The sequence below is a fragment of the Somniosus microcephalus genome, chromosome 8 (assembly GCF_052327205.1).
Source record: "Somniosus microcephalus isolate GS21.2 chromosome 8, FLI_Smic_1.0, whole genome shotgun sequence".
In the NCBI taxonomy this organism is placed as follows: domain Eukaryota; kingdom Metazoa; phylum Chordata; class Chondrichthyes; order Squaliformes; family Somniosidae; genus Somniosus; species Somniosus microcephalus.
In genome coordinates this window covers 239596309-239605178 of record NC_140994.1, presented here as the reverse complement: position 1 = coordinate 239605178, position 8870 = coordinate 239596309, and positions in this window count along the sequence as shown.

The following is an 8870-nucleotide window of genomic DNA, read 5'->3' as shown; positions in this document are numbered from 1 at the left end:
TTGCTTTGAAAAACTTGGGAACTGCATTCTCTTCTATTTTTATCGAGGCGGTTACGCCTTTAAGCGTGCCCAGTTCTTGTTGAAATACCTCTTTGGCGTTAGCTAAGATTGTTGACAATCGTCCAGGAGTGACGTCTTCATCTTTTTTACCATCCACCGTCATTGCATGAATGGAGTGCCAATCTAAGTTTATCTTCCTGATCCATTCCCATCCCAATAACGGTGGTCCACCATTTGGCAGTATGTAGAGATACAATTTCCGTATTTTCTGGCCGTTGTATTCGACAGGCACCCTTATTTTTCCTCTGGGGTATACTTTTTGCCCCGTATACGTCGTCAAGACGATGGATGTCTCAAGGGTATATGTGAAAATAGCCGCTCGTAGTCTCGTCGATTCATGATGGTTAGCGCTGATCCTGTATCCAATTCCAATTTAACTTGGGACCCTGCTATCGTGAGGGTGATGCAAATGGTTCGGTGATCCTCTTTTGCGATTACATTGTGAAGTTTGAGACAGCTTAGTCTCCTGTTCTCGGATTCACTATCGCTCATCTGGTCTTCGGAACTACTGTCCGTCATCTTTTGTACTTTCTTGTACGGTTCCTTAGTAGTCTTTTTGTTGTCGCTGGTCTTCTTCCCAGACCTGCAAACTCGTGCAATGTGTCCCATCTTCCCGCATTGCCTGCATATTTTGTCTTTGGAACAGCAGTCCTTCTGGTCATGGTTAGTTCTGCCGCAGCGATAACATTTTGCAAATCCCCGTGTCATTTCGTGGGTGCCGTATTCCTGTGGTTTTTGTTGAATTTCTGCAGCTCCCCTGGCTGCTGCTTCATACGATACTGCCACGCTGAAAGCCTTATCTAGCGTCAGCTCTTTCTCTGAGAGTGACTTCTTCTGTGTTCCTTCACTCAGGAGTCCACAGACAAATTTGTCCCGTAGGGTATCTGCCAGTCCTGCTCCGAACTGGCAGTGCTTTGATAGCTTGGGTAGTTCCGTAAGATACTCAGCATTGCTCTCATCTTTGTGCTGAGTTCTCCTGTGGAATTTAAATCTTTCTGCTATCAACAGCGGTGCAGGGTTTAAGTGTTCCTGTAGGACAGCAACAATTTCGTTAAAACTCTTCGCCTTCGGTTTGGCTGGAGTAATCAGGTCCCGCAATAGGCCGTACGTTCTAGCGCCCATTAAGTTTAGCAATATCGATGCCTTTTTCCCCTCCGCTATTTCGTTTGCCTCGAAATATACCTCGACTCTTTCCACATATGTGGTCCAGTCCTCTATTGTATTATCAAAAGCAGTGATACAGCCAGTCTTCGGCATCTTGCAAATCTAAAATGGCGCCTCCCGCGCTTTGCCTTCTTCCCCGATTTAACAAAATGGCGCCTCCCGCGCTTTGCCTTCTTCCCCGCTGTTGTTAGCGCTGCTTTCCATGGTTTCTTGCGCGTTTAATATTGATTTTTTTTTCCTTTTATTATTTTCCCGTCGTGGAGCGGACCCTCTGGGACACTTCCCTCCCTCTTTTTAGGTCCGAACGCTGCCCGGCTCCGAAGCACCGGCCACGCCCTGTGTGCTCCACCCTCTCTCTCTCTCTTTGCTTCCCGACTCGCTACCCGGCCCCGTTGAAAAGCCACCCGATCGAGCTTCAGCCCGCCGCAGCCCAGGAAGGATCAGTGCACTACCTGCCACCAGCCCGATTAGCTGGGAAACCACAGACTGAGGAACCAAGCCTGGCGCTGGACAGTCTCTCCTGCAAGTTTCCAATCCGACGATTTGGAGGGCGGTTGCCCACGGTCGACGCCCGTTTCTCGAGTTTCTTTGGATTTTATTTATTTATTTATTTTTCTTTCTTCTGGCTTCGACCTTCAATAACGTCGTCTGAGGTGCTGCCGAGTTGCAGGTAAGTTCGTTTCTTACTCGTTGCCAGTGTTACGTCCGTGAATAATTGAGACACGGACAGCAGGAGTGAACAAAGTAAGTCTTTACTGGTGGAAGTCAATAGTGAAACTAAACACACAGAGGCTCAATAGCGCCTTTTATACAGGGGTGGTCACTGCCGGTACTGCAGTCTGAGACCAGTTATTCCCTTATAAAGGTACATACACAACACCTTTATTCTCATTGTGGTCTAACCCTGTTAAATCAAAGTTTATTTCTGCTCAAAAAAATCCAAATTATCCTGTAGTTTGAATTAAGCAATTGAATAAAACAGCACAGGAGGCATTTTCTTTAACAGTAACTAATTAAGGAACTTCAAATTAAGAGCAGGCTGTAAGAGTACATTTGGTGTATAATTATCATTCTACAATATCGATTATAGAATTATTATACAAATTAAACTGAGGGTTTTATGAGGCATGAGTTTCAGAAAGGAGTGAGTTTGTGTCGGTTGAGGATATTATTGTATCCTTGGGCAGTAGTTTTCTTGAGGTGCAGTGAATTACTTAAGATCCTTAAACTTGCAGTCAAGATCTGGAATTCCCTCCCTAAACCTCTCCATCTCTCTACCTCTCTTTCCTCCTTTAAAGCGCTCCTGAAAACCTACCTCTTCACCTGTCCTAATATCTCCTTATGCAGCTCGGTTTCAAATTGTGTTTTATTACACTCCTGTGAAGCTCCTTGGGACGTTTTACTAGGTAAAGGCGCTATATAAATAGGAGTTGTTGTTTGTTGGATCCGTGGTTCAGTGGATATGCTGTTATTAAATAATCACACGGATGCTGTACATTAACAATAAACAGGTCTTTACTGGAGGAGGGTAGTCTCAAGACTGGGGGTACAGAGGCATGCACAAAGCTTATATACAGGTGTGGTCACTGCCGGTACTACAGTATACAGGAGCTGTAAAAGTAGTTCTGACTTAAAGGCACATACACTACAATTCCTCCCCTTTTAGATTAGTAGTACCCCTAATATTCAAATAACAATTAACATTTCAACATGTACATTAAACAACAAAAGTCCATTTATAGATTCAGTCTTTGGGGTGGCTTCCTGACCCTTTCGGGATAGCGCCTTTCCGGAGGTTCTTGTTCTTGGTGCAGAGGCGATTCTGACCCCTTTTCATCGGGTAGTTCATCGGGTTCCACTGCTACTGGGTCTGAGGTAGATGCTACCAGTATGTCGGGTTCATGGGGTTGACGCGTTCCTATGACGCTAAGATCTGATCGACGTGGCGTCTCACAATGTTCTCCCCGACATCCACTGTGTACATTAATGGCCACTGCCTTGTACATATCGTTCCGGGTTGCCATTTCTCTGTTCGATAGTCACGGGCCAAGACTGGTTGCCCTACATTGAAGCTCCTTGTCGGCTTCTCATTGATGTGCTGGAATTGTTTGTCCTCAACATTTCTTCGCACATTTGGTCTGAGCAAGTCCAGACGAGATCTCAACCTTCGGTTAAAGAACATCATGGCCGGGGTCTGGTTGGTAACTGCATATGTCGTGTTTCGGTAGGCTAATAAGAAATTGTCCATCTTATGCTGTAGTGGAATTTCATCGTCGCACATGGCCTTTATCGCCTTCTTAAAGGTTTGTACGAACCTCTCAGCCAATCCATTTGTGGCTGGATGATACGGGGCGGATGTGTAATGCCTTACCCCATTCCTTCTCACAAATTTTTGGAACTCGTCGGACACAAACTGTGGTCCATTATCAGAGCAAATCTGCTCTGGCAAACCGTTTCTGGCAAATATGGTCCGTAGGACTGCAATCGTTTTCTCTGTAGTGGTTGAAGACATTTTTATCACCTCAGGCCACTTTGAATGAGCATCCACTGCTATTAAGAACATTGAGTCCATGAATGGACCAGCAAAATCAATATGCACCCGTTGCCATGGAGAGGAGGGCCACTCCCAGGGGTGTAGAGGGGCATGTGGTGGTGCATTTTGGACCTTCTGGCATCCTAAGCAGCTCTTAGTTAGGTCTTCGATTTGTTGATCGATTCCCGGCCACCACACATAAGCCCTAGCAAGGCTTTTCATTTTCACTCCCCCCAGATGACCTTCATGTAGCTCATTTAGCACTCTCTCCCTTAACTTGGGTGGAATCACCACTCTGGATCCACACATCACTGTCCCCTGGCATACTGACAGCTGTTCTCTTCTGGATGAGAATGCTGGCAACAGTGAGTCGCCATGAGTTGGCCATCCCCTCACCGTCAATTCATATACCCGAGACAGCGTCGGATCATTGCGGGTCTCCTTCTCTATATCCGCGTTCGTTACTGGCAATCGTTCAATTATTGACGAATAAAATATCTCGATAGGGTCCACTGCTGGTGCTTCCTCCACAGTAGACAGTGGCAGGCGCGATAGCCCATCAGCGTTCCCATGCTGGTTCGTGCCTTTATATTCTATTTCATATTGATTCGCCCCTAGAAACAGGGACCATCTTTGTAACCACTGTGCAGTCATCACTGGAACGCCCTTCTTAGGATTAAAGATGGAGACAAGTGGTTGGTGGTCAGTCAGCAAGGTGAACTTCTGCCCATGCAGATAGTGGTTGAATTTTTTTACTCCCCATATTGGCTGAGGGCCTCCCTGTCAATCTGGGCGTAGTTGCGCTCGGCTGAGGTTAGTGACCGAGACGCAAAGGCTACTGGCCTCTCCAACCCGTCAGGGAATTTGTGCGACAGCACCGCTCCAATACCATAGGGTGATGCATCACATGCCAAACGAATTGGTAGTGCTGGGTTGAAATGGGCCAACACCTCTTTTGATGTGATCAATTCTTTACACTTCTGGAAAGCTCGTCTACGTTCGTCATCCCACTTCCATGGTACCCCTGTTTGCAGTAGAGTGTTCAGTGGGTGTAATACCGTAGACAAATTTGGTAAGATCTTGTGGTAGTAGTTTATCAGCCCAAGGAACGACCTCAGTTGTGACACATTTTCCGGTGCTGGAGCCTTGACTACTGCCTCAATCTTGTCAGGGGACTTATGTAACCCCTCTTCATCGATGACGTGGCCACAATACGAGATCTGTTTCTGGAAAAACTCTCACTTGTGGCGATTAGCTCATAGCCCATACTCCTTTAATCTGGTGAGCACCTTCTCCAAGTTGGCGAGGTGATCACCGTCATTTTTGCCCGTGACCAAGATGTCGTCCAAATAACACTGGGTCCCTGGAATCCCTTGCAGGACCTGATCCATCGTCCTCTGCCAGATAGCCGGAGCCGAGGCTACTCCAAACACCAGCCGGTTGTATTGATAGAGACCTTTATGAGTGTTGATCGTAAGGCATTGTTTCGAAGCTTCTTCTACCTCCATTTGCAAGTACGCCTGGGCTAGATCAATTTTGGTGAAGCGTTTACCTCCAGATAGCGAGGCGAAAATATCCTCAATTCGTGGAAGCGGATATTGTACCGTGTGAAGGACTGGGTTCACTGTCACCTTAAAATCCCCACAGATGCGGACCTTCTTTGGTTCCCCAGGCGTATTACTCAACGAACTCTTCATTACAGGAACGATGGGTGTAGCCCACTCGCTCCAGTCCACTTTGGACAGTACTCCTGAATGTTCCAACCCTTCCAGCTCTGCTTCAACAGCTGGTCTGATCGCATAAGGCACTGGTCTGGCCTTCAGAAACTTTGGGCTTGCATTTTCCCCTATTTTAATCGTTGCTGTTATTCCTTTTAGTGTTCCTAGTCCCTCCTGGAACACTTCTTTTGTGTCAGTTAGCATTTTTGACAGTCGTCCAGGTGTGACGTCGTCATCCTTTTTGGCCTCAACCTTCAGTGCCTGTATGGAATGCCAATCTAATTGTATCTTCCGGATCCATTCACGTCCTAGCAGTGGTGGTCCTCCATCTGGCAATACATATATATTCATTTTAGGTATCTCCTGGCATTTATATGTCACTTTCACCCTTATTTTTCCTTTGGTGTAGACTTTTTGCCCCGTATACGTCTTCAAGACAATCTCTGTAGCTTTCAAGGGTATGTGTGAAAATAGCCGCTTGTAGTCTCTTTGATTTATGACTGTTAGCGCTGACCCTGTGTCCAATTCCATTTTCACTTGGACTCCGTCTATCTTGAGTGTAACCCAGATAGTCTGGTGATCCTCCATTTCTGTTACCTTATGTAGTTTCAGACAACCCAGCTCCTTGATTCCGGAGTCTGTGTCACTTTTCTGTTCGTCTGAACCACTGTCCATCACCTGGTGTAACTTTTTGTACTTCTCCTGTGGAGATTTCTTACTGTTGGTTTTCTTCCCAGACCTGCAGACTCTTGCTATGTGTCCTGCTTTCCCACACTGTCTGCACACTTGGTCCTTGAACCAACAATCTTTCTGGTCATGTGTTGTTCTGCCACAGCGATAGCACTTCCCTGTTCCATAGGACATTTCATTGGTGCCGTATTCTTGCGGTCTCCGTTGTATCTCTGCAGCGCCCCTTGTGGCTGCTTCGTGTGATACTGCCATACTGAAAGCTTTGTCCAGCGTAAGGTCCTTTTCTGATAGAAGCCATTATTGGGTTCCTTCACTTTGTAGCCCACACACAATTCACAATTCACAATTCAAATCGCTTTATTGGCATGATAAGTTACATCTTATGTTGCCAAAGCATCAAAATACATTTATGGTTTAGCACATAAACGCAGTTCTATTCATACAGTGTATAAACAGGTATATCCCTGAGTGTATAAATATACACTTGCATTGTTTATATATATTCTTTTCTTAGTTTACTGGTTGTCCCTCTGTTCATGGCAAGCTGTAACATAGTGTGCCGCCAGTGTTACACAGCTTCTCTCCTCTCCCAGTAGGAATGGGAGTTTTTGGTTGTCATTCAGATTTCTGAAATCAGGGCATATTTGTGAGAATTTTTGGTAGAAATTCTCCCTGATGCCCTGATATTTTCTGCAGGCTGTGAGGAAGTGCATCTCTGTCTCCACTACTCCCTGACTGCAGTGAGAGCATATCCTGTCTTCTCTTGGCAGCCTGGTCTGCCTGTGTCTGCCTTTTTCGATCGCTAGGCTATGTTCGCTAAGTCTGTACCTTGTCAAGGTTCTTCTCAGTTTGTTATCCTTTACCATGGTCAGGTAATCAGCTATGTTGTATTGTCTGTTTAGGGCCAAGTAGCAATTGAGTTTGCTTTGGGTTTTTGTTGTTTCTGCCCAATATGTCAGATATTTTTCCTTTTGCTTAGCGACGATTGTGTTGGGTCGAATTCTTTGTGTTACCCTGTCACTGTCCTGGGGCTGGTTGTTGTTAGTATTGTTAATAGTTACTTCACTGAGTCCCAGGACTAGTTGACTGAGGGTATTCTTCTTTATGGTCAGCTCTTGGCATTTCAGGGCGTCGTAGTGATAGCATTGGGGATTGCTCATTTGTAGGTGATTCCAAAATTTGGTGGCTCTTTTTTGGATAGTGATTATTAATGGATATTGGCCTAGTTCCGCCCTGCATGCATTGTTTACTGTTTTCCTTTGAGTCCGGAGGATACTTTTACAGAATTCTGCATGTAGGATCTCAATTGGGTGTTTGTCCCATTTTGTAAATTCTTGTTGAGTTAGCGGTCCCCATACCTCACTGCCATAGAGTGCAATTGGTTCAGTTACTGATTTGAAAATTTTGAGCCAAATGCTAATTGGGATTTCTATTTGGATTGATTTTTTGATGGCATAGAAAGCCCTTCTTGCTTTCTCTTTCAGTTCATTCACAGCCAGTTTGAAGTTTCCCGTAGAACTGATTTTTAAGCCCAAGTATGTGTAGTGAGTGGTTTGTTCAATTTTGGTTGTTCCTACTGTGAAATTTATTTTGGGTCCCTGATGTTTGGATCTTTGCTGGAACACCAGGACTTTGGTTTTTTGGGGATTTATTGTCAGGGCCCAAGTCTGGCAGTACGACTCCAGCAGGTCCAGGTTCTGCTGTAGCCCCTCTTTAGTTGGTGACAGCAGAACCAGGTCGTCTGCATAGAGGAGGAATTTAACCTTGGATTCATATAGGGTGAGGCCGGGTGCTGTAGATTGTTCAAGTAGTTTTGCCAATCCATTTATGTAAATATTAAAGAGTGTCGGTGAGATTGGTGAGCCCTGCGTCACCCCCCGCCCCTGTGGGAAGTATTTTGTTTGTTTGTCTCCAATTTTAACTGCACATTTGTTGTTTGTATACATTGATTTAATTACATCATATGTTTTCCCTCCTACCCTGCTTTCGATAAGTTTCAGGAATAAACCGTCATGCCAGATGGAGTCGAAAGCCTTCTGGAAATCTACAAAGCATACGTAGATTTTGCTTTTGTTATGGTGAACGTGTTTGTCAATTAGGGTCTGTAGGGTGAAGATATGATCGGATGTTCTATAGTTTGGCAGGAATCCAATTTGGCTTTTACTCAAGACATTGTGCTCCTCAAGGAAGTTTATAAGTCTTTTGTTTATGATGCTACAGAATACCTTCCCCAGGTTACTGTTTACACAGATGCCTCGATAGTTGTTTGGGTCGATTTTGTCCCCACTTTTGTATATGGGCGTTATGAGTCCTTTGTTCCAGATATCAGGGAAATAACCGACACTCAGACACAAACTTGTCCCTTAACGTATCTGCTAGTCCCGCTCCAAACTGGCAGTGTTTCGATAGCTTGCGCAGTTCCGTTAGGTACTCAGCATTTCTTTCGTCTTTGTGTTGGTTCCTTTTATGGAACTTAAATCGTTCTGCTATCAGCAGCGGTGTGGGGTTTAAGTGGTCCTGTAGGATTTCTACTATGCTTTCAAAATTCTTGTTTACCGGCTTCTCTGGGGTTATTAGATTTCGCAGTAACCCATAAGTTTTTGCACCCATGGAATTTAACAGAACCAGTGCTTTATTAGCATCTGGCACTTCATTCACCCTGCAGTACACCTCAATACGTTCCACATATGTTGCCCAATCTTCGA